General features: G+C 39.9%; 1 long non-coding RNA gene across 1 annotated transcript; it reads right to left on the reverse strand.

Annotated features, from left to right (window-relative positions):
• Window positions 1-759: 759 nt before the first annotated feature.
• On the reverse strand, window positions 760-9,520 carry LOC142166389 (uncharacterized). Its single transcript, XR_012696797.1, has 2 exons — window positions 8,694-9,520; window positions 760-1,206 (listed from the first exon to the last, which is right to left on the reverse strand). It is a non-coding gene; the product is annotated as an uncharacterized LOC142166389 (long non-coding RNA).
• Between the last annotated feature and the right edge of the window lie 16,453 nt (window positions 9,521-25,973).

A 25,973-nucleotide genomic window follows, 5' to 3' on the forward strand; every position in this document is an offset into this window, starting at 1 on the left:
CTGATAAACAGATCCTTTTCATCAAACTTAGGTGTGCATGAGATAGGTTGGGTGGAGTGTGGCATGGTCTCTACATAGATATGAGTGTTATGGTGGCCTGGTGTATGGGTGTGGAAACGGTCGTTTGTGGAGTTTTGAGGTTCTAGGATGAGTAGTGGAGTGTTGTTTGGGGTATGGCGGGTGTTACATTTGTTCTTTAGTGGAGCAACGTGATGGTGAGGAGCGGGATGATTATGTTGTTTTGGAATATTTTGAGGAGGTGTAGGGTTTTGAGTGTTGGGGAAGTTGACATCTGGGGTGCTGAGGGAAAATGACAAGTTTGCCAGATTCCAAACCTGATCGAGCTCTTCCTGGAACTTCAACAGTTTCTATTCAAGCTGCGACACATTCTCGTTTGGAACCCGAATACCCTGACTATCAGTGGCATCTACCTGTTAGGTCGTGTTCTCCTTCTTAATGTTGCTTAAATCTTCCATTTTGCCTTTGTTTTTGCATTTGATAGGACTAAAAGGAGGAGTGGGTGGAGGGCCCTTAGATCTTGTGAAATAAGATGGTGATGCCAGAGTGCATGAACTAACCTTTCGGGAGGGGAATAATAAAAAATAAAAATAAAAACAAAAGGTAATCAAGTCAGTAAGGATTATAAAAAGTATTGCAATATTTAAACACATAGTGTGGGAATGTAAAACGTGTCCTAAGTTGGGAACCTCTTTGTGCCCGAGGTAGGCCTAGCGACAAATTGATTTGGAGAACTTACAATGCTAAATGCCTCATTTTATTGATAAAAAATAGATGAATCCCAAAATGACACTAAGTAAGAAAGAAATAAAACTCACTAATGGCTATTGGACTTATTACATTTGGAAGGCGAGTAAACCTAATCTATTTGGCCTTAGAAGGACCTTCCTCAGGTTGAATGCTCTCGTTGATCAAATCCTCCAGCTCGCATAGGTTCACCAGTAAAAATGACTTTGCCAGGTGTTCTACTTCGTTTCCTTCAGCATTTTGGAAGTCGGTGACTCTCTTCCTCACTTTTCCTTCCAATTCTAGCAGACTATATTCTAGATTTTCCAACTTTTCGCTAGCTTTGGCGGCCCTCTATTTTCACTCATTGATTTGGTCATTTGATGGAAGACTCCTTCACTAGTCAAGCAAGAGTGGGGGCGTGCTAACCATACCAAAGCTGGGGACCTCGTTCTTCATTTTCTGCAAAACAAAAGGGTTAAGACCATAGCCCCACCAGACGCGACTATTTAACATAAACAATTAGCATGAAGAATTTAGTTCTCCAAATAAATGCACAGAACGTGATGATGTCCGTTTGGGTTTAGGAAAATCCAGTGGACTTTTGGACAAGGCTATCTTAAAGAATCATTATGTGAACAACATAACTGACCCGGCTAGGTTTGACCATGATGTATGCACAATTTAAATAGAGTAAGGTTTCTATGGGGTTTTAGACTGGTACCCTTGAGCGGACAACTCAAGGGGAAGGCATGGAACTGTCGACTGCACCGATGATCGACTAGTTTTACCGCAAATATGCCTTTTCGAATTTAGGGGTAGTGATATAGGAAGAGCGCAACCACTCATCAAGCATTGCAATAGTATTTATTTGGCACGAGTGGAGTATGATGTTGAGCATGATTATGCAATAATTTAAAGCATGTTGACATGTATTTTCACGTTAAGAAAGCGATAAATACAGCAATTTTATACTTTAAAGTAACAGTAAAGGAAGTAAACAAGAAAGATATGTCAGTTTTGCTTTTGAAGAAGAAATTGAATGAATAAAGAAATTAAACAACTAATTGCACACAGGGAGGGGTAAAAATTCACAAAAACAGTATGAAATGGTAAATGCCTAAATATTCCCAGCAGAGTCGCCATGCTGTCGCGTCCCCTTTTTTCCCTTCCACGAAAATAGGGTTCATAATATTTTTGGGACAACTCATTCCTTTTGGGAACGGAGTTTGTGTTTTTGAAGAGTCGCCACCTAAGGATTTTTAAGGTGCGTTAGGGCACCTGCAGGGTATATCTACAACTACATTTGATAACGAGAGATAGGGTATTGAAATTATCCTAAGGGGAAGGTGTTAGGTACCCTTCAAGATCCACTAGTATGGTTCTCGGCCAGACAGTTTTTTGTAAATTTGTGCAATCAGCAAGTAGGGCTCAAATAATAGGGGATTTAAGTACACAAGCAACTAATGAAAGCAAGATTTTGAAAAGAGTTACAATCTAAGAATGCTTATGAATCTAAAGGGGTGTCCTAAGTTTATTTGTAATACGGATCGCATCAATGCAATACCCGGTATGACACTCCTCAAAAGAGGGGATACACGTGGTATTAGTACACTGGTCATCATATCCATATCTATCCTTTCCCGCCCCGTAAAGGTAATTAAGCGAAGATTGGTCTCGACTCTTATTGCATGCTAATACCCGTCCCTTCCTATCAATCCCGGAGGAATTTAGGACTCCTATCCCATAAGAAGGTTCTAGGCAGACCCTCAGATTTAAAGGAAAAATACTAAGAAACAAGCAGGACTGCATTTAAAGGAGGAAGACACATAAAACAAGCAGAAGGCTCAATTATACCTCCACAAATAATGCACATAGACAACATGACTTATACACAGTTAAGGTCTGAATTTAAAATCCTAAAGTAGGGTGTTTAAGTGGTAACATCAGAACCAGATTTATTACATGACTCAGAAAAGAAGCCCGAATTAGATTTGCCAACTGATTTTAATAGTTGATAATTAAATAAAGGCAATTCCAGTTTTACTTCAGTTATTACCTAAGGCTTGCCTAGGCGCAAAGCGAGATCAACAGTTGTTCCAAGTCATTAAGGTAGTTTGGAGATTATTTTTATTACCTAAAACATGTTGTTCTAGTTACAGAGGTTGTTGCCCATTTTATTCAGAAAACATCACAATGTGAAAATCATTACTTAGTACCTTTTCATGAATAAGTAATAATCTAGGCATTTTAAACAAAATGCAAACTAGATCCTAGAATATGGTATCTAATATGCACAATTCCTAAGAGGAATATTTCTAGATGCATATGGCAGGAATGCAGAATTTCCTAAGAGTAGGATTTCTAAGTGCATATGGCAGGAATGCAGAATTTCCTAAGAGTAGGATTCCTAAGTGGATATGGAAGGAATGTAGTAAAGTGCTAATTATTAGCAGATTTTAAAAGATATTGTAAAGGTGCACATGCTGAAACAATAAGCATGAGACCTAAGAGCATGATTTCTAATGCATGCATGAACCCTAAGCATGGTTTCTATTGCGCAATTAGGAACACAAACCTAATAACATGTTTTCTACCCTTAACAACTATAGCGTGCATATTTTCCCATCCCTTTTCACTAGCCACCCCAATACTGGTTTACAAATTATTATAGACCATGTGATAAAATTACGTAAGAAATGAAGAATAAGAAGTTACAACTATAGGAAGCCTGATTATAACTTCCTCTCTATGTTATGTAATAAACCACCTCAAATGCCAATATTGTTCCAAAGCCTTTCTCATATCTGCGTGTATCAGAGTTCCCTAAGGACCTCAAGGGATCCCGGGCAGCGCTCACACCCAGATTGCATAACCAAGATTAAGTACAGTGTGGAAGGGCCAGCTCTTATGTGTCCAGGTTCAGAGGGAGCTCAAGGGTCCCAAAACAATGCTCACACAAGATGGGCAGAACCTAATGATCTAAGAGATCATGTGAGAGTGCTTGACATAGATTTAAGATAGTTGAGTTGGAAAATAGTTTTGAAAGGGACAGGGGATAGGGGGAACAATCAACAGATGCAGAATAAGTTCAGAGAGTAGTACAGCTTCAGCAGTTACAAACAGGGGAGTAGGGGTTGGGGACATAGAGGACCCAAATCAGAAACACATAATTAATCATGAATCAAGTACATTAGGAGACATGCTGGTTGAGGGATATAAACAGGAACAAGTAAACAGGCTGATTACATTTGAACAAAAGGAGAGCAGAATTTTAAGCATGCTGAGTAAAGCAGTGAACAAGAAATATAATTTAACAGCATGAGCCATTAAATTAGTGCAAGAGACAGGGGTTGACAAACAAGGGAACGCGTAGAGTTGAGTTTCATTATTAAAACTAGGGACATACCAGTTGAAGAAGCAAAGTGCAGAAAAAGTAAAGCAATTAGAGTTTCACAGTCTAGCCTTGGCTTTCAGCTGGCAAGCAGTAGCACAAGTAGTAGTAAAGAAAGAGAGAGTTTGAGTGTGTAAGTGTGTGTTCTGAACTAAATTATTCCTGTGTTTAAAGAAGAGAGGGTAGTGTATTTATAGCTTTGAAAAGAAGTGGAAAATAAGGTAAAAAGTAAAGGTTTAACAAAAATATGGAAATAATCATCATCAAAATCAATTAATACAATCACTTCCCCTTAATCAAGGAGTTACCGCTCAAATGGATACTACAGGGATAATTAAGGGAAGAGAATCAGTTTGAGAAAGATTGATTTTTTATCATATAAGGGATGGTAAAAGTATTGAGTATATAATTGAGTCTAGGTACAGAATATACTTAATTTTGGGGAAAGGATTCAGCAGGGGTGAAGCATCATAGCAAATAAAGGGAGGGAATCAATCAACTTAAACAAACGAGTAAAATTAGGGGTTTATAAGAAAACCTTGAAATCAAACAATGACTTAAGGAAATCAAGATCAATCAAGAAGGAGTCATGATTCTGCACTTCGACTTATAAATAGAAAAGAATGAACAGGCGTATCAGACATGCAGGGTCAAACATATTGACAAAAAGAAGCAAACTAGATGAACACAAACATTCAGAAGTGACATGAATAGGCTAAGGACTACTCGAAGCATGGTAATCAACAAAGTCAAGTAGTCATGGCTCACACATAAAATCAAAATGAAGAAACTAGTCTAACACATAGCAACAGGTAGAGGAGATCTGACCAACATACAAAAATAAGTGAATGAAGTCTTCAAAAGCTCAAAGTAACAAGTGAGGAAAATTTTAAGAAATTGGGGTTTTAACAAAGTTGGGTTAAAAACGGTAAGAACTCAGAATCAGTCAAGACAAACAAAGGAAAGGATCTAACCATAAAGAACCCAATCAAATAGGTATACATACAAAATAAACAAGGACAGTTCCAAGACCCCGGATAAAACCAAAGATACTTAGGGTTTTCAACACGATGAATCAGGTAGAAGAAAAAACATAAACAAACCGTTTAAATATAGTAAAATCATAAGATAATACTGAAAAATTAGAGGAGAAGTCTTTTGAAAGAGTTTAAGAAACCCTAATCTTGAAGACGGAGAGTCGCTTTGAAAAATCGGAGAGATCTTTGTGGAAAACACCAAAAGTTTCATAACATACATAGATCTAAGACGGATCTGAAAGAAAATTGAAAAATCTTTAAATTTAGGGTTTCGGGGAACCCAGAAAAAGTGAGAAAACTTCGAAGAGTTACCGATCTAGCCGGAAAAGCCATCAATCTGACTTGAACGGCCATGGATGGCCGGAAGAAGACCATGGATAGAAGTTGACCAAGGCCTGGACTAGTTCTCTTTGAGATCTTTCCACAAAATCACAAAAGCGGGCCACTAGAAGACGTAGGAGATGAGTACACGTCTCAAATAGCATAAGGAGTCCACGGATTGAGTGAGGATCGAAGGGGGTTAGGGCTAGATTGGGTGGCGGTGGCTTGGGTTTGAGTGAGGTTGCAGAGAGAATTGGAGAGGAAAGAGGATTCAAGAGAGGCGGGTTGGTGGGAAATGAATTAGGTTAGGAGGTCGTTTGGGTTTAATTTGGTAAGGGGCAACGTGGACCGTTGATCTGGGAGATCAACGATCGAGATTAGAGAGGGTAGGTTTGGGATCCGGTTTGGGCTTAGGTTAAAAAGGGTGTGGGTCGGGTTAAATTAAAATTGGGCTGGGATTTGGGGTCCAATTTGGGCTAGATTTGAAAGCCAATTTTGGCTACAAGTTAAATAGCTATTTTTCCCTTTTTATTTATAAAATAATAGTAAATAGTTTCTGAAAATAAATTGAAAGTACTAAAGTGATTTACAATACCTAATTAACAATTTAAAAATACAGGACCCAATTTTATGAATATAAAACCTAATTAAACCTTAAAAGGGCGAATATTGCAATTATGTGCAATTTAGCTTTAAAATACTAAATGAAATTGTAAAAATTACTTTAGTCATATTTTGACATAAATATAAAAATCCAATAGGTGAATTATCAAAATAATAATTTTGTAAATAATTATTGGGATTTTATGGATGTAAAGGGGGAAATAAATCAATTAAAAACCCATTTAAAATTATGAAAAAATAATAAACCCCTTGGACATGCTTATATATGCATACATTTGTTATTTTGAAGGTATTTTGTATATTGAAAATATATAGGAAAAAATTGGGTATCAACACCTATGTGGCTAAAAGTGACTAAAAATGCAAGATTTGGCTAAGACCCCGCGAAGCCAAGGACCTAAGATTCACTAGGAAGACCGGACCCTATGTGGGTTGCCTACGTACCTCGCCCCAAGAGAATAGATATGGGCAAGAATTAAAAAAAATAACTAATTTAGAGAAAATATGTTTTTTGTCCCTTTTTTGAAAAATGATAGAACATGTAAACTCTTTTTTGGATTTTCTTTTCCATTTTTTTTTTATATTTGGAAAATGATGAAAAAGTGCAAAATCTTTTCTCTTTTTTGAATTTTCAAGCTCTTTTTTTTCTTAACAAAAATGTGACAGAAAACATAATTGGGTCATACTCGCTTTATCCTCACACTTCGCCCTCTCTTTTTTCATTTTTTTTTTATTTCCCCTCAACTATCATTGTCCGCCAAATGATCCTTTTTCCCTTGAAGAAATGCAACATGTAACACATAGGATGCATCAAGATGGTATGTTATTTTGGGTCAACCTGTCCTAGACGGACCCAACCCCTATGTTGAGTCCCCTAAGTCAAATGCACATGATGCAAACAAACGTTCCTACTAGGGATCCGGCATGAGGCTGTGTTTTTCTAGGTTTGAATCCTGGGGTTTTTTTCTAGACTTGGGTTACCCGAGCGGATAACTGGGGCCGAAGAGGGGGAAACGTACCGGAGCACTAAAGACTACCTGGCCTTGTTGCTGGCCCAACCTCGTTCTATTTGGTATAATTTCTACAGAAAAAGCGGGTCATGCAAACGTGTGCACCATTTTCGGAGGACTCAGAGGGGTGGCGTAAGAAGACAGTTATATACAATTCAAACAATAATAAAGCGGTAAACAGATAGCATTTAGCACAAAAGGTTCACAAAATACAGCAATATGAACAATAAATAAAGTCAAGTAAAAATCATGAAACAAGCTCGAATTTTTGAACCCTGAACCAGTGATTCTAGGTTCTTATCCCCAGTGGAGTCGCCAAAGCTGTCACACCTCCTTTTTATCACCCCAAATAGGGATATAAGGGAGTTTTTTTCAATTTAAGTGACAACCAAAACGGGATTATTTATTAAAATCAGAGGCGCCACTTGGGATAATTTATGGTGTCCTAAGTCTCCGGTTAAAAACTCGAATCGAGGAAGTTGACTCTTATTTACGGTCTGTGAACACAGAAATCCGAGTAAGGAATTCTGTTAACCCGGAAGAAGGTGTTAGGAACTCCCGAGTTCCGTGGTTTTAGCACGGTCGCTTTGATCATACCAGGCTTATTAAATTGTCTAATTACTCAATTTTAGAACCTATGCGCATTTACCTTTTACCGCTTTTAAATTAAGAAAATTATCTTGAAACGGGTCACGCGTACATGTACCCATTTGTTTGGCGTGTCAAAAATCATGTCACGCTTACGTGTCCACAATTAATGATGCTTTATTATTATTAAGAAATTTTGGCCGAAGTTGCGCGAACGCATACTCCAATTTTGTTTTAAAGATCGTAATTATGTCATACGACCGTGTCCACAATCACAACGATATATTAATCGCGCTTGAAGCAACTACGAATATTCGTTTTTTAGTATCTAAGTTATAAAATTAATGTGAGGGCTATGAGCGATTTATTTATGGATGGTACACCTCAATCTATCCTTAAGGAATCGTAATTATGTCACGCGAACATGTCCACAATCACGACAATATATTAAACGCGCCTAAAGCAAGCTACGAATATTCATTTAGAAACCATAATTATGTCATGTGAATGTGTACATAATCACTGTAAGAAATTCAAAAGGTGCCTAAAGGTTCGCCTACCCGGGTGTGGTCGACCTAAACATGCTACTAGCGGATAATACAATGAAATAAAACACCAAAAATGAAATAGTATAGTACTCGAATCTCAATTCTGTTTCTTTCCAATTCCAACTCCACGTCCCAAATTCGTTTCAATAATTTCGGCCAAGATTCCTTTTCCAAAGCTTATCAATCTACGGTCCATTCATCCAACTTAAACCAATAATCCTTAAATTAATTCTGTCATCATAAATTATGCTATATTCACAGTATCAATCAAACGAGCAATTTGACTGTGTAAAGTTCACTAAAATGTCCTAATACGGACAACTTCAGATCATTCCAAAGAGAAAACAAAACACATCACCATAGCCATATAAATCAAAAACATACGCATCAAATTAAGAAGAATAAAGTAACAGAGAAAGAATTGGACCTCAAATTGATTAGTTTTCCTTTGAAGAAGTAGAACAATTCTAATTTCAGTTTTTAACCCGGACTAGATAGCACCATTATAGGCATCAAAAGGATGGCAAAGCACTTACTGGAACATGTAGCTCGAATAGAACCTCAAATCGGCGACAAAATTCGCAACAAACACGTACTCCAATATCATCCATTTGGATCGAAAATCAAAGGACTCCAAGTTTGAGATGAAAAATCGGAAAAGAACTGAAAGAAGGAGACTTAATGTTTTCGTTCCCATTTTTTCGCTCTCTGTCCATGTACCTCTGTTTCTCTTATTATTTGTGTGTGAGTGGTTTCCGGTTTCCGACCATTTCTGATGGTGAAAGAGCAGCAACAGGTCTACTGTGAGGTGAGGGATTCTGGAGGTGAGTGTTGAAGAAAAAGATCCACCTTGTTCAAGGGTGGTCGTTCACGAACCAGGGGAAACGGCTGGGGGTCCTCTTTCTGGTTAGGATGCTCTAGAGTTTCAAGCGTGTGAAGAAGATGAAGATGAGGGTGTCATTTGGGGTGGGGTCTGTGAAGACGTTCAGCCGCTACGCATTTTATGGATGAAGAAGAGGAAAGCTCTTATTTGCTGAAAGTTGGAGGAGATGATATCAAGGGGGTGGGGTCCTTTTCACAAACGGCCAATTTTTGCCTGTCTATCGGTCTTTTGCGTTAGGTCTATATCACTGATTGTAGAGCCTACGTCTAGGTTTTTGTAGGGTTTTTTAGGTTAAGGGGTATGTGCCTAGGAATTATGGGCTTGGAAATTATGGGCTAGATCCGAAGATTAGGCCTAAAAATGGGTCGTTTGTGCCTGAATTTTATTCTTTCCCTACGAACGAGACTTAAAATACAATATCATTTATTAATTAACCCTACTTAAGTAAAATAACTATTAAAATAAGACTGACCATTAAAACAAAATTATTTTTGGTATTTTTCAAGATTAAAAATGACTACAAAATATTAGTGAAACTATTTTTTTGTAAGTTTCATTTTCTTGTTATAAAATAAAGTAAAAGAGTCAAAATTAGTTGAAATAGCGATATTAGGCCTAAATTAAATATTTACATGCTAACATATAAAAAATCTTGGGGAGAGTCTTACTAAAGTCGCATTTGCGAACAAAATATCGCAAATGCGAACAGCCCACACTCGCAAATAAGAGTTATATCTTCCAAAATGTGAAGTTTGCCTCAGCAACCCAGGTTCGCTAATGCGGGGGCCACTTTGCAATTGCAATAGTCGCATTAGCGACAAAAATATTGCAATTGTGATGACACCAGTACCAGTACTCAAAAATCATAAAATCATTCCGAAATCAATCAGAAACTAACCCGAGTCCCCGAGGCTCCAAACCAACCATACACACCCGTCCAAAAATGTAATATGAATTCGCTCGCGTGATCAAAACATCAAAATAACCTCTAAAACCATGAATCGGACGCCAAAGAGCATGAAGATCAAAATAAACTTCAAGAACTTCTAGAATTGCAACCAAGCATCCGAACCATATCAAATCAACTCCACATGGCGCCAAATTTTGCATGCAAGTTCCATATTAAGAAACGAACCTACTGTGACGACCCAGCCTATCGTCTTAAGAATTAATGCCTTGATCCCCTATTAACTGCTTTCCCCATGTTTATTTCTACTATTTTGATTTATTTGGATGTTCGGTTTCGAGTTTCGGAGAGTTTTGGGACACTTAGTCCCTAAATGAGAGCTTAAATGTTGGAAAGTTGACTGTAGTCGGAACAGTATGAAGACGGCCTCGGAATGGAAATTTGATGGTTCTGTTAGCTCTATTTGGTGATTTTGGGCTTAGGGCGTGTTCGTATTGTATTTTGGAGGTCCGTAGCTAATTTAGGCTTGAAATGTCGAAAGATCAAATTTTGAAGTTTTTGGTTCGATAGTGAGATTTTGATCCGAGGGTCGGAATGGAATTCTGAAAGTTGGAGTAGCTCTGTAGTGGTGAATGTGACATATGTGCAAAATTTCAGGTCATTCGGAAGAGGTTTGATAGAATTTTTGATCGAAAGCATATTTCTAGAGTTTTGGAGTTCTTAGGCTAGAATTCGTGGTTGATTCGTCGTTTCGATGTTGTTTTAGGTGTTTTAAATATTGGTACAAGTTTGGACAGTGGTATTAGAATTGTTGGTGCTTTTGCTTGATGTCCCGGGGGCCTCGGGATGATTTCGTATGGTTGACGGAAGAATTTTAGAGTTTGGAGTTGCAGCTTCAGCTGCTGGTTTTCTGTCATAACCACACCTGTGAGTGTGGAACCGCAAGTGCGGCGCTGCAGAAGCAGCTCAGTGGTCGCAGAAGTGGCAATGAGGAAGGGGGCTAGGAACCGCACCTGTATGACCGCAGATGCGAAATTTGGGTCGCAGGTGCGAGATGGAGTTTTTAAGTGAGAACCGTAGAAGCGGTATTGCAGATGTGATTGTTTGACCGCAGATGCGATAATAGCTGGGCAGAAATATGAAATTTCGAGGGTTTAGTTTCAAAAGTTGGAAATTCGATCTGGAGCTCGGGAGAGGGCAATTTTGAGAAGAAATTGAAGAGGAGATCATTGGGTAACGATTCTTTAACCCTTTCTAGTTATATTCCATCAATCTATAGTTAGTTCCATCATTTAATTTCGGAAAGGAGATGAAAATTGGGAAAAAGTTGGAAGAAAATTCTTAGACCTAAAATTCGACTTTTGATTGCAAATTTGACCTTAGATTTGGATAATTTTGGTATGCATGAACTCGTGAGAGTATGAGAACTCTGAAAATATAAATTTTACCTGATTCCGAGATGTGGGCCCGAGAGGCGTTTTGGTCATTTTACCTAATTTTGCGTATTAGCTTAGAATTTCTTTGTAGAATCCGTAAGTTGAAGTATTATTTACGTTATGAAATTGAATTGAATAGATTCGGGCCATTTGGAGTCAAGTACTCATGGTAAGAGCATGGTTTCGGATTGAATTGAGCTGGTTCGAGGTAAGTGGCCTGCCTAACCTTGTGTGGGGGACTTTCCCCTTATGATTGGTATTGTGATAATTGAAATGCCTTGCACGTGAGGTGACGAGTGCGTACTTGTGCTAATTTTGAAAAATCGGTTTACATTAAGTAACTTTATTTGTGATTTCCCTTTTTATTTATTATAATTGCACTTTTAAACCTGCTGTTAGTTAGAGAAGCATGCCTAATTTACTTAATTGCTTTATTTGCTTAACTGCCTTATTTGTATTACGTGAAGCATTCTAGGTTAGAATTATCTTTGTTACCTTGTTATGAAGTTGAGTTTATTTGGGTATTCCATGTGCCATTATTGTGCGTTTTACCTTGGGACTACGGGACGGCATCCTGTGAGATCCCCTGTATGCATTTACGATTTGAGTTGGAGTGCGGGATACCAAGAGATCTCCAACATATATATTGAGGATACCAAGAGATCCTCAGGATACCACGAGATCCCTAGCATATATTGAGGATACCAAGAGATCCCCGGGATACCAAGAGATCTCTATCATACATTGAGGATACCAAGAGATCCTCGGGATACCACGAGATCTCTAGCATATATTGAGGAGGATACCGAGAGATCCTCAGGATACCAAGAGATCCCTATCATACATTGAGGATACCAAGAGATCCTCGGGATACCACGAGATCCCTAGCAAGGATTGAGGATACCGAGAGATCCTCGGGAAACCAAGAGATCTCTATCATACATTGAGGATACCAAGAGATCCCTAGCATACATTGAGGATACCGAGGGATCTTCGGGATACCATGAGATCCCTAGAATACATTAAGGATACCAAGGGATCATCGAGATACCACGAGATCCCTAGCATATATTGAGGATACCGAGAGATCATCAGGATACCAAGAGATCCCTATCATACATTGAGGATACCAAGAGATCCTCGGGATACTCAGAGATCCCTAGCATACATTGAGGATATAGAGGAATCCTCGGGATACCAAGATATCCCTGGCATATATTGAGGGTACTAATAGATCCTCTGGATACTGAGAGATTCCCGGTTATTTCCTTGTGATTGTTTTGCCTCTGTTCAGTTATTAAATTCCTTGTTTTCCTGTATTAAATTTGTAGTGTTAGCTTTCAACTGTACTGCTTATCTTATACTTTCATACCTTATATTTTTGTTTCATCTCAGTAGGGCCCTGACCTTCCTCGTCACTACCTGACCGAGGTTAGGCTTGGCACTTACTGAGTACCATTGTGGTGTACTCATGCCCTTTCTGTGCATGTTTTTCATGTGCAAATCCAGGTACCTTCACTCTGTCTTATCATCCTTGAGGCGAGGCGCTTCTGTAGCGACTTTGAGTTATATATGTCGCGTCCGCAGACTGAGGAGTCCCTTTCTATCTTTTTGTAATAGCATAACCCTTCAGTATTCCCCTTTGTTATACATTTCTGGAGTTAGAACTTCTTATGTATCTCTTAGCTTGTGATTCATGGGTTTTCGGGTTTTGGGAAAGTGTATTGGTTTTAAGAGTTAATATTGTGTATGCCAAGGAGCACTTTTAAACACTGTTTTATTACTCTATTTCTGTTTTAAATTGTTTTCTTCCACAAATTTGGTTTATCTTCCGCATCTTAGGCTTATCTAGTTGTAGAGACTATGTGCCATCACGATGGTTCACGGAGCGCGAACCGGGGTTGTGACAAGTTGGTATCAGAGCTCTAGGTTCATAGGAGTCATGAATCACAAGCCAATTTATTAAAATCTCGCTAATCGGTACGGAGACGTCCGTACTTATCTACGAGAGGCTATGTAATCGTTAGAAAAATTCCACTTCATTTGATTTCTCTATCGTGTGAGATTTTTGACATCACAATCCTAAACCTCTGTCATCCATTCTCTCACAGATGGTGAGGACACATGCTACCAGAGATAATCAGATACTCGCGCCCCCTGCGAGAGCTGTTAGAGGTCAGGGCCGGAGTAGAGGCCGAGGATGCACATGCAGTGCAGCCAGAGCACCCGCGCGAGCTGCTAAAGAAGAGCCACCAACAGTTCCAGCTGGAGCCCAGGTGCCTGATACGCATACTACTACTACTACTCCAGCACTTCAGGAGACATTAGCGCAGTTCCTGAGCATGTTTAGTACGTTAGTTCAGGCGGGGTTGATTCAGGTTGTACCAACTACTTCGTAGATCGGAGGAAGGACCCAGAATTCCTCCACCCCCACTCCAGAGCAGCGAGTTCTCATTGGTCGGGTTCCAAGTGTCATACCAACACGGCATGTGGTCCTAGTTCAGTAGGTGGTGAGGACCTCTCACCGAGTAGAGGCCAGGTGGATCCAGGAGAGAGAGGACAGACGAGGTTAAGAGAGAGAGTATAGGGAGTGAGGAGACCTCGTAGACTGGAGAGATCCACTGGTCCTTATTTTGGAGGAAGAGTACGGCATGGTAGAGGTTTTATGGGTCAGCCAGCTCAGTTTGTATCTCAGATTTCACATAGTATTTCAGGTGTTCAGGGGTCTTGGAGTACCCGTACCGCATAGTTCCCACTGCCACGTCCTCCTAAAGCTTGTTTTGAGTATGGTGACTGTGAGCACGTGATTTTTGTTTCGCGCGACAATCGCTCCAAAAGAAATAAAAAAAAATGATAACAATTGGTCCTGCTGTACAATTTTGGATTTTTACATGGCACTTTGTTAATTATTTATGATTTCTTGCCTATTTTATTTTATTAAAACAAAATACAAAAATGTATGTGTCATGCATAATTTGAACCGTAATCCGGTTATTAAATAGAAAATCATAAATAGGCATCTTTGTCCGTGATTTTGTTCTTGCTTGATTTTACCTGTTTTAAAATATTTTAAGGTGTGTGCAAACAATTGTATTAAGTGTTTATTTAATTTTAATTTGATTTACTTAGGTTTTGTTTTTAAAATAAAGAAGAAAATAAAATAATAAAAAGAAAAATCTTTTCGGACTTGGGCCAATTTTAAACAAATTGGCCCAAACAAGCTCAGCCCAAAACCCCTGTGCAACCCAGTCCAGTCCAGCTGACACCAAAGATGTCCAAACGACGTCGTAATGGTTGAGTCTGATCTGAGCCGTTGATCTCTGAATGATCAACGGCCAAGATATCTCACCCCGAACCCACTAACAGACCCGACCCGTCTCACCCGGACCAACCCCAACCTTTTACCCTTGAAACGATGTCGTTCCCTGTTAGTCGAAGGATCCTGGCCCTTCATCACATCTCATCCAACGGCCAGGATCCGCCTACCCACTAACTATATAAGCTCATAACCTTACCCTGCCCCCCCCCTATCCGAACCCCAGCCTTCATCGTCTTCACCAGATCCCCAAACCCTAGAGCCGCCTCTGTACACTTTCACCATGAAAGCCGGCGGCATGAACGCCGATGACCTTCCCCTTAACACCATAGAACCCCCTTGCCATCCTGAACTTGGATCTGTTAACCACCTAGCTCGAATCCCTTCCCACCTTCTCGAATCTTCATTTGAAGATTCGAGTCGGAACCTGACTTACACCGTTTGACCCCAGTTCCACACCAGACACTCCCCAGACCCCCCTCGTGACCAAACCGTGCTTGGTTTGGTCCGAATCTAACCAGGGAAACACGAATCCCAGATCTAATTTTTGAACCCTAGTTTTCTTCGTGCATGTTCCGTGTCTGTTCAAGCCGAAGAGATTAAGGTCTAATGGACCTTAATCGAAGTGTTTCTCATCTGAGAAACACTTCGATTAAAGTCCGTTCAGCCTTAAGAAAGGTCTGTCCGAGTCCAAGTTAAGGCTTTTGATTTTTCGAGATTTAAGGTGAGTTTTACTTTTTCTTTTCTTATTTCTGTTAGTCCATGTGATTGATTAAAGGTCTGTTCATGTTTTGTTTTAATTTGTGTCTTTGAATTTTTATCAACCGTTATTTGTCCACTTTACCTGAACCTCTGTGTTTGTTTGAATCCCTCTCCTATTCTGATAATGCGTATGTATGTATGTGTTGTGCAATTAACTGAACCTCAAATTTGAACCGATTAACTGACTCCTCGAGTACAATTCTGTTTGGTCAGTACAATTCAAATCATGTGTCGATACTGTTAAATGTCTGATTTTTGGCTACGATTGTATGTGTTATAACTAATATAGTCGAGTCGACATGTGTCGTCAATTAGTTTCAGCTGTCTGAACGAAAATAAATCGATTTGCTTCTGTTAAACATTGCCTGAATCAATTAAGAACTAAGTTTAGTTACTTATAGTTGTTAATGTGATTTCAGAAACCTAAGGTTTGGTCTGTAATTGCAATCTGAATTGATGGCATGTGCACTTGTGCACAACATGTGCATAAAGGCCCTTTTTGAATTAAAATAGTTTGACAGCATGTTTGTCAGATTATATTCCTGCTGCCCATGTTTGCTTTTAGTAAATAAAATGGGAAAGAGGACTGTCAGGGAATGTCATGGGAGGGTTTTATTTTTAAGTAATTAAGTGGAAAAAGAAAACAGATCACATGGGAGGTTTGTATACTTAAAGGTTTGAGTGGAAACTGAAAAAGGGAGAGCACATGGGAGGGTGTTTGGGTGATTGATGAACAGGCTATTGTTAAGAAAAGACAGGGAGAAGAGATTGGAGAGGAGAGAGCTGAAATACATAGATATTAATACACACAGAGCATATAGGAGACAGACATAGGAGAGGAATACATCTGATATTAGGGAACACACATAGGGAACTCAGACTGGACTGGGGGTTGGGATTTTCAGAACAGATAGAGAGAGGTTAAGAAATAGAAAGCATACAGTCAACAATCAGAAACTGCTTCTTCCTATTGCTGTTTGGGTTTCATTTGTTCAATCTGTTCAATCAATTCTGATTCTTTGAAGTTCCAATTGAGTCTACTAGTCGAGTGTTTTCATTGGTTTACTACTGGTTTTGGTCTGCCTGGAGTTTTGATTCTACTCCACTGTGTGCTGCTGTCATTTGGCCACTCTTTCTATCGGCTATAGTTGTATTCTTGCACTCGAGCCTGTTCTGCTGTGTTGTTTTGTTTGCTGCTGTTACTTTGTTTCTGCTGCTGCTGATCTTCTCAATCTTCTTCCTTTTCTTCTGTCGTATTCAACATCCAGGTACACATTTCATACTGATGTAACCATGAGAGGCATGAATTGAAAGATCTGAAGAATTTTTAAATCATCTGTTGCCTTACTTACAGCTTTGCGAATATTGTTAAAGTTGTATAAATTCTGTTATTTGTAGTCCAATAGAAAACACATTAGTAAGTTTGTACTTAATTGAAAATATTCTAGTCTAAAACTGCGATATGGTTGTTGGCAGTACACGTGATATAGTCATATAATTTATGGAATGTGCTATCATTTGGTAGAATTGTTAATTCAAACTCTTCTTCCAGTTATGTTTGAATAGGTAGGGGCAAATGGCTGTTAAATCTAGCCAAATATAATACAGTCTTGAATCATCCAGTTTCGATTTCTTTAGGCAGTTTATAGGACTAGTTTTGAACATTATCAGTAACATCTTTTAATAAAGAACTCTGTTAATCCTGTTTAAGCAATTTGATTTAGATTCGACTTAAGGATGTTGTCGGATTAAGTATTGCATTTCATCAATCTCACATGTAATTTCTTTGTTCAATCAAAGCATTTTCGTAAGGTATGGCGTCTTTTCACTTTATAAGTAATTAGAAATTGATAGGAATCCGGTTTAGGCCAAAGCATATACTTCAATTAGCATACATCTTTCTTTCTTCTATTTCTGGAAACAAAAATAATAGAAATGTAGTCACTTTAGGATATCCTCTTCTAAAATAATGAGACGAGCCTTGCTAAATAAAAATTGCAAATTGCGGGGCCCTCAACAACTAATCATAATATTTAGAATTCAGGCTAGGCTGTTTAGTGGATCTCATGGCCTTCTCAAAAAATAATAATGCGTTAGACTCTTTAGGCGCGGCTTAATTAAATCATATTCTTAAATTCGGGTGCACATTGATGTGACCAAAATCCAAATCTCAACGAAGTCAAAATGTGTTGACGATCACGGGCGCATTGATTGCGACGTGGTTCGAGATGCATTTTCACGACGTTGCAATTCTATAAAAATAAGTGATAATAACAAAAGCGGTTTAAACTTAATAAAAGCACATAAGTCACAACATGTATTTAAATCAGATATTTAGCCATTATAACAATTTAAGCGATCGTGCTAGAACCACGGGATTCGAGGGTGCCTAACACCTTCCCTCGGGTCAATAGAATTCCTTACTTAGAATTTCTGGTTTGCAGACTTCATTTGGAAAAGTCGAATATTTTCCTCGATTTGGGATTCAAGATAAACCGGTGACTTGGGACACCAAAAGCCAAACCTTTCCCAAGTGGCGACTCTGAATTAAATAAATAATCCCATTTCGAATATTGTCACTTAAATTGGAAAAACTCCCATCGCGCATTTAACCCTCCGGGGGCGGGCGCGCAAAAAGGAGGTGTGACAGTGACACACACCATGTGATGTGGGATTTCCTTAGACTTGGGAGGAGTGCACCTTCACAGACTTCTCAGCCACAGCGCGCTCCGTAGAGTTCTCAGGTTATGATCACTGCACCAGTTGCTACCCCACCTGGTCAGCTAGCTAGATGGGAAGGCCAGGCCAGATATTATGTCGTTTCTGCCCGTACCGAGGATATTGCCTCTGATTCTATCATCACAGTTATTATACTAGTTTGTCACAAAGATACATCGGTTCTATTCGATCCAGGCTCCACTTACTCTTATATGTCTTCTTATTTTGCTCCGCATTTAGGTGTACCTCAGGATTCTTTGAGTTCCCATATTTATGTTTCTACTCCTGTGGGAGATTCTCTTGTTGTGGACTGCATTTATCGGTCATGTTTGGTTGTTCTTAGTGGTTTTGAGACCAGAACCGATTTATTGTTGCTCAGCATGGTAGATTTTGATATTATCTTGGGCATGGATTGGTTGTCACCCCATTTTGCTATTCTTGACTGTCACGCCAAAACCGTGATGCTGGCTATGCCAGGCGTACCGCGTGTTGAGTGGAGGGGTACTTTAGATTACACTCCCAGTAGAGTTATTTCTTTCCTTAAAACTCAGCGCATGGTTGAGAAGGGGTGTGACGCGTATTTAGCTTATGTGAGAGATGTCAGTATTGATACCCCTTCAGTTGATTCAGTCCCAGTAGTACGGGATTTTTCCAATATGTTTCCAGTTGATCTTACGGGCATGCTGTCTGATAGAGATATTGATTTTGGCATTGATCTGTTGTCGGGCACTCAGCCCATTTCTATTCCTCTGTATCGTATGGCTCCTCCTGAGTTGAGGGAGTTGAGGGATCAGTTATAGGAATTTCTTGATAAGGGTTTCAATCGGCCCAGTATATCACCCTGGGGTGCTCCTATCTTGTTTGTGAAGAAAAAAGATGGTTCTATGCGTATGTGTATTGATTATCGCCAGTTGAACAAAGTTACAATGAAGAACTATTATCCTTTGCCTCTTATTGATGATTTGTTTGACCAGCTTCAGAGCGCACGGGTGTTTTCTAAGATTGATTTGTGCTCAAGTTACCATCAGTTGAAGATTCGGGAGCCAAATATCCCGAAGACTGCTTTCAGGACTCAGTATGGTCATTACGAGTTCCTTGTTATGTCATTTGGGCTGACCAATGCCCCAACAGCCTTTATGCATTTGATGTACAGTGTGTTTCGGCATTATCTTGACTCATTCGGCATTATCCTTATTGATGATATTCTGGTGTATTCCCGGAGTTGGGACTGTGCTTCAAACCTTGAGAGAAAAGAAGTTATATGCTAAGTTCTCGAAATGTGAGTTTTGGTTGGATTCTGTAGCATTCTTAGGCCACGTGGTATCGAGTAAGGGTATTCAGGTGGATCCGAAGAAAGTAGAGGCCGTGCAGAGTTGGCCCAGACCTGCACGGCCCAGACCATCCTCAGCTACAGAGATCCATAGTTTCCTTGGCTTGGCGGGTTACTACCGTCGTTTTGTTGAGGGGTTTTCATCGATTGCAACCCCGATGACCAGACTGACCCAGAAGGGTGCACTATTCTAGTGGATAGAAGAGTGTGAGGGGAGCTTTCATAAGCTCAAGACATCTTTGACTTCAGCCCCAATTTTGATACTGCCTACAGGTTCGGGGTCTTATACGGTCTATTGTGATGCCTCGAGGATTGGCCTTGGAGCGGTATTGATGCAGGACGGTAGGGTGGTTGCCTACGCGTCCAAACAGATGAAGATACATGAGAAGAATTACCATGTCCATGACCTTGAGTTAGCTGCCATTGTTCATGCCCTAAAGATCTGGGGCCATTATTTATATCGGGTTCCCTGTGAGATTTATACTGACCATCAGAGCTTGAAGCACCTATTCAAGCAAAAGAATCTAAATTTGTGCCAAAAGAGATGGTTGGAGTTGTTGAAGGATTATGATATCACTGCTCTGTATCACCCGGGCAAGGCCAATGTGGTGGTTGATGCCCTGAGTAGCCGAGTGGAGAGTTTGGGGAGTTTGGCTTATTTACTAGCATCGGAGAGGCCTATGGCGATGGATGTTCAGGCCTTAGCTAGCCAGTTTGTGAGATTGGATCTTTCGAAGCCCAGTCGGGTTCTAGCTTGCATGGTTTCTTGGTCTTCCCTATTTGATCGTATCAGGGAGCGACAGTATGATGACCCTCATTTGCTTGTCCTCAAGGACAAGGTTCAGCACGGTGATACCAGAGATATGACTACTGGTGATGATGGGGTATTGAGGATGTAGGGTCGGATTTGTTTACCCAATGTTGATGGGCTTTGGGAGTTGATTCTGGAGGAGGCCCATAGCTCGCGGTATTCCATTCATCTAGGTGCCGCGAATATGTATCAGGATTTGAGGCAACACTATTGGTGGAGAATAATGAAGAAAAATATAGTTGGATTTGTATTTCGGTGCCTCAATTGTCAGCAGGTGAAGTATGAGCACCAGAGACCGGGTGGGTTGCTTTAGCAGATAGAGATTCTGGAGTGGAAGTGGGAGCGGATCACCATGGACTTTGTAGTTGGGCTCCCACGGACTTTGAGAAAGTTCAATGCTATTTCGGTGATTGTGGATCGGCTTACCAAGTCCGCTCACTTCATCCCTATGTGTACTACTTATTCTTCGGAGAGGTTGGCGGATATCTATATCCGAGAGATTGTTCGTCTGCATGGTATTCCAGTTTCCATCATTTCAGATAGAGGTACTCAGTTCACATCATGATTCTGGAGAGTCGTTCAGCATGAGTTGGGTACTCGGGTGGAGTTGAGTACAACATTTCACCCTCAGACAGACGGATAGTCCGAGCGCACTATTCAGATTCTTGAGGATATGCTCCGTGCATGTGTGATTGAGTTTGGAGGGTCTTGGGATCAGTTCTTGCCACTGGCAGAGTTTGCTTACAACAACATCTATCAGTCCAGCATTCAGATGGCACCGTATGAGGCTTTATATGGGAGATGGTGTAGATCCTCGGTGGGTTAGTTTGAACCGGGTGAGGCTACATTGTAGGGAACAGACTTGGTTCAGCATGGTGATACCAGAGATATGACAGAAGAGTTACGCAGACCGGAAGGTTCATGATGTTTCCTATATGGTTGGAGAGCGGGTTCTGCTTCAGGTTTTGCCTATAAAAGGCATTATGAGATTTTGGAAGAAGGGAAAGTTGAGTCCGAGTTTTATTGGCCCTTTTGAGATATTGAGGCATGTTGCGGAGGTTGATGAGCTTTCCTTACCTCTCAGCTTGGCAGGAGTTCATTCGGTATTTCATGTCTCGATGCTCCGAATGTATCACGGTGATCTGTCGCACGTGTTGGATTTCAGCTCAGTCCAGTTGGACACGGATCTATCCTATGTTGAGGAGACAGTGGCAATATTGGGCAGGCATGTTAGAAAGTTGATGTCAAAGAATATTGCATCAATAACGTTTTAGTGGCGGGATCAACGAGTCGAGGAGGCGACCTGGGAGACCGAGCAGGATATGCGCAGCCGTTACCTCATCTTTTCACTACTTCAGGTATGTCTATATGCTCATTCGAGGATGAACGAATGTCTAAGTGTAGGAGGATGTGACAGCCAGTCCGGTCGTCTTAAGAATTAACGCCCTGATCCCCTATTAACTACTTTTCCTGTGTTTATTTCTGCTATTTTGATTTGCCGGGATGTTCGATTTCGAGTTTTGGAGAGTTTTGGGACACTTAGTCCCTAAATGAGAGCTTAAGTGTTGGAAAGTTGACCATAGTCGGAACAATGTGAAGACGGCATCGGAATGGAAATCTGATAGTTTCGTTAGCTCCGTTGGGTGATTTCGGGCTTAGGGCATGTTCGATTTGTGTTTTGGAGGTCCGTAGCTAATTTAGGCTTAAAATGCCTAAAGGTCAAATTTTGAAGTTTCCGGTTCGATAGTGAGATTTTGATCCTAGGGTCGGAATGGAATTCCAGAAGTTGGAATAGCTCTGTAGTGTTGAATGTGACGTGTGTGCAAAATTTTAGGTCATTCGGACGAGGTTTGATAAACTTTTTGATCGAAAGTGTATTTCTAGAGTTTTGGAGTTCTTAGGCTTGAATCCGTGGTTGATTCTTCGTTTTGATGTTGTTTTAGGTGTTTTAAGGATTGGTACAAGTTTGGACAGTGGTATTAGACTTGTTGGTGCTTTTAGTTGAGGTCATGTTGGCTTCGGGATGATTTTGAATGGTAGACAGAAGGATTTTGGAGTTTGGAGTTGCAGCTTCAGCTGCTGGTTTTTTGTCATAACCACACCTGCGAGTGTGGGACCGCAGGTGCGGCGCCGCAGAAGCAGCTCAGTGGTCGCAGAATCGGAAATAAGGAAGGGGTCCAGGAACCTCACCTGCATGACCGCAAATGCGGAATTTGGGTCGCATGTGAGAGATGGAGTTTTGAAGTGAGAACCGCAGAAGCAGTTCCCCGACCGCAGAAGCGGTATCGCAGGTGCGATTGTTTGACTGCAGATGCGATAATAGCTGGGTAGAAATATGAAATTTCGAGGGTTTGGTTTCAAAAGTTGGAAATTCGATTTGGAGCTCGGGAGAGGGCGATTTTGAGTAGAAATTGAAGAGGAGATCATTGGGTAACGATTCTTTAACCCTTTCTAGTTATATTCCATCAATCTATAGTTAGTTTCATCATTTTCTTTCGGATTGGAAATGAAAATTGGGAAAATTTTTGGAAGAAAGTTCTTAGACCTAAAATTCGACTTTTGATTGGGAATTTGACCTTATATTTGGATAATTTTGGTATGCATAAACTCATGAGAGTATGAGAATTCTGAAAATATAAATTCCGAGACGTGGGCCCGAGGGGCGTTTTGGTTATTTTACCTAATTTTGCTTATTAGCTTAGAATTTTTTTGTAGAATCAGTTACTTGAAGTGTTATTTATGTTATGGAATTGAATTGAATAGACTCGGGCCACTTGGAGTCGAGTACTCGTGGCAAGAGCGTGGTTTCGGATTAAATTGAGCTTGTTCGAGGTAAGTGGCTTCCCTAACCTTGTGTGGGGGACTTTTCCCTTAGGATTGGTATTGTGATAATTGAAATGCCTTGTACGTGAGGTGACGAGTGCGTACTTGTGCTAATTGATGAAAAATCCGGTTTACATTAAGTAATTGTGCTAACTTAATTTATTCTACTTGCACTTTTAAACTTGCAATTAGTTAGAGAAGCATGTCTAATTAACTTAATTGCTTTATTTGCTTAACTGCCTTATTTGTATTACGTGAAGCATGCTAGGTTAGAATTGTATTTGTTACCTTATTATGAAGTTGAGTTTATTTGGGTATTCCCTGTGCCATTATTGTGTGTTTAACCTTGGGACTACGGACGGCATCCTGGGAGATCCCCTGTAGGCATTTATGATTTGAGCTGGAGTGCGGGATACCGAGAGATCCCCAACTTTTATTTTGGGACTACGGGATGGCATCCCGGAAGATCCCCTGTACGTATTTATGATCTTAACTGAGGAGCGGGATACCAAGAGATCCCTAGCATATATTGAGGATTCCGAGAGATCCTTAGGATGCCCAGATATCCCTAGCATACATTGAGGATGCCGAGAGATCCTCGGGATACTAAGAGACACCTATCATACATCGAGGATATCAAGAGATCCTCGGGATACCAACAAATCCCTAGCATATATTGAGGATACCGAGAGATCCTCGGGAAACCAAGAGATCCCTATCATACATTGAGGATACTAAGAGATCCCCGGGATACTAAGAGATCCCTATCATATATTGAGGATACCGAGAGATCATCAGGATACCAAGAGATCCCTATCATACATTGAGGATACCAAGAGATCCTCGGGATACTCAGAGATCCCTAGCATACATTGAGGATATAGAGGAATCCTCGGGATACCAAGATATCCCTGACATATATTGAGGGTATTAAGAGATCCTCGGGATACTAAGAGATTCCCGGTTATTTCCTTGTGATTGTTTTGCCTTTGTTCAGTTATTGAATTCCTTGTTTTCCTGTATTAAATTCGTATTGTTAGCTTTCAACTGTACTACTTATCTCATAATGTCATACCTTATATTTTTATTTTATCTCAGTAGGGCCCTGACATTCCTCGTCACTACCCGACCGAGGTTAGGCTTGGCACTTACTGAGTACCGCTGTGGTGTACTCATACCCTTTCTGTACATGTTTTTCATGTGCAGATCCAGATACTTTCACTCTGTCTTATCATCCTTGAGGCGAGGCGCTTCTGTAGAGACTTCGAAGTATATCTGTCGTGTTCGCAGACCGAGGAGTCCCTTTCTATCTTTCTGTAATAGCATAGCCCTTCAGTATTCCCCTTTGTTAGACATTTCTGGAGTTAGAGCTTCTTATATATCTCTTAGCTTGTGATTCATGGGTTTTCGGGTTTTGGGAAAGTGTATTGGTTTTAAGAGTTAATATTGTGTATGTCGAGCGGCACTTTTAAACGCTGTTTTATTACTCTATTTCTGTTTTTAATTGTTTTCTTCCACAAATTTGGTTTATCATCCGCATCTTATGCTTACCTACTCGTAGAGACTAGGTGCCGTCACGATGGTTCACAGAGGGCGAACCGGGGTCGTGACACCTGCTCGGGGCTTCAAATCACGCATAACAATCTCGAAACGATGAATCGCACCTCAAGTCAAAATCAATGAACTTTGAAACTTAAAACTTCTACAACCGATGCCGAAACCTATCAAATCATGTCCGATTGACATTAAATTTTGCACAAAAGTGACATTTGATATTACGGACCTACTCCAACTTCCGGAATCAGATCCCGTCCCCTATATCAAAAAGTCCACTTCTGGTCAAATTTCTCAAAAATCCAACTTTCGCCATTTCAAGCCTATGATAATTACGGACCTCCAAATCTCCTAAGTCCAAAATCACCAACGGGGCTAACAAAACTGACGAAACTCCATTCCAAGGTCAAATTCTAAAACATCAAACATGGTCAATTCTTCCAACTTAGAGCTTAAATCTTGAAGTTCATTCTTCCAAATCGATTCCGAATAACTTGAAAACCAACACTGACGATTCATGCAAGTCATAATACATCATGCGGAGATACTCGTGCCCTCAAACTACCGAGCGAAGTGCAAATTCTCAAAATGACCAGTCGGGTCATTACATCATGTAGGATTCCTAACGTATAGTATTATATCCTAAAACTAATAGGATTACAAGTCTAATATTTAGAATTTCGGTTATATCCTTTTATTGTGAGTTATTATTCTTAATATTATAAGGTTATCTTTATAAATCGACATTATATTCATGCTTTTAGAATAATATAGATATAGATATAAATAGATATAGATATATATAAATTAGAAAATCTAAGGTCAATAAAACCCAAGCTGAGAGTATTTTTGTGTTTTGAAAGCTGCTATTCTACGTGGATTTTATTACTTTACCCACGGCATAATCTTATCTGAGGCTTGTCTGCTCATCTTTCTTCATTCTCGGTTTTCCCTCTTTTTGGTCTTGCTTACTGATTTCTCTTGGGAATTTCACTCCCAATATAGAACAATTTATCTCTCTTGTGCTCAACCCAAAGTCAATTTTATTTGATTTCAATTCAATTGAATTCTAAGATTTTTTTTGCTGTACAAAATTGATTAATATTCCGTTTAAATATTTCAGAGTTTTTTTATGGAAGAGCGTGGAAAAAACCATGAAAGGACCAA

This window comes from Nicotiana tabacum, chromosome 11 (assembly GCF_000715075.1).
Source record: "Nicotiana tabacum cultivar K326 chromosome 11, ASM71507v2, whole genome shotgun sequence".
Classification (NCBI taxonomy): Eukaryota; Viridiplantae; Streptophyta; class Magnoliopsida; order Solanales; family Solanaceae; genus Nicotiana; species Nicotiana tabacum.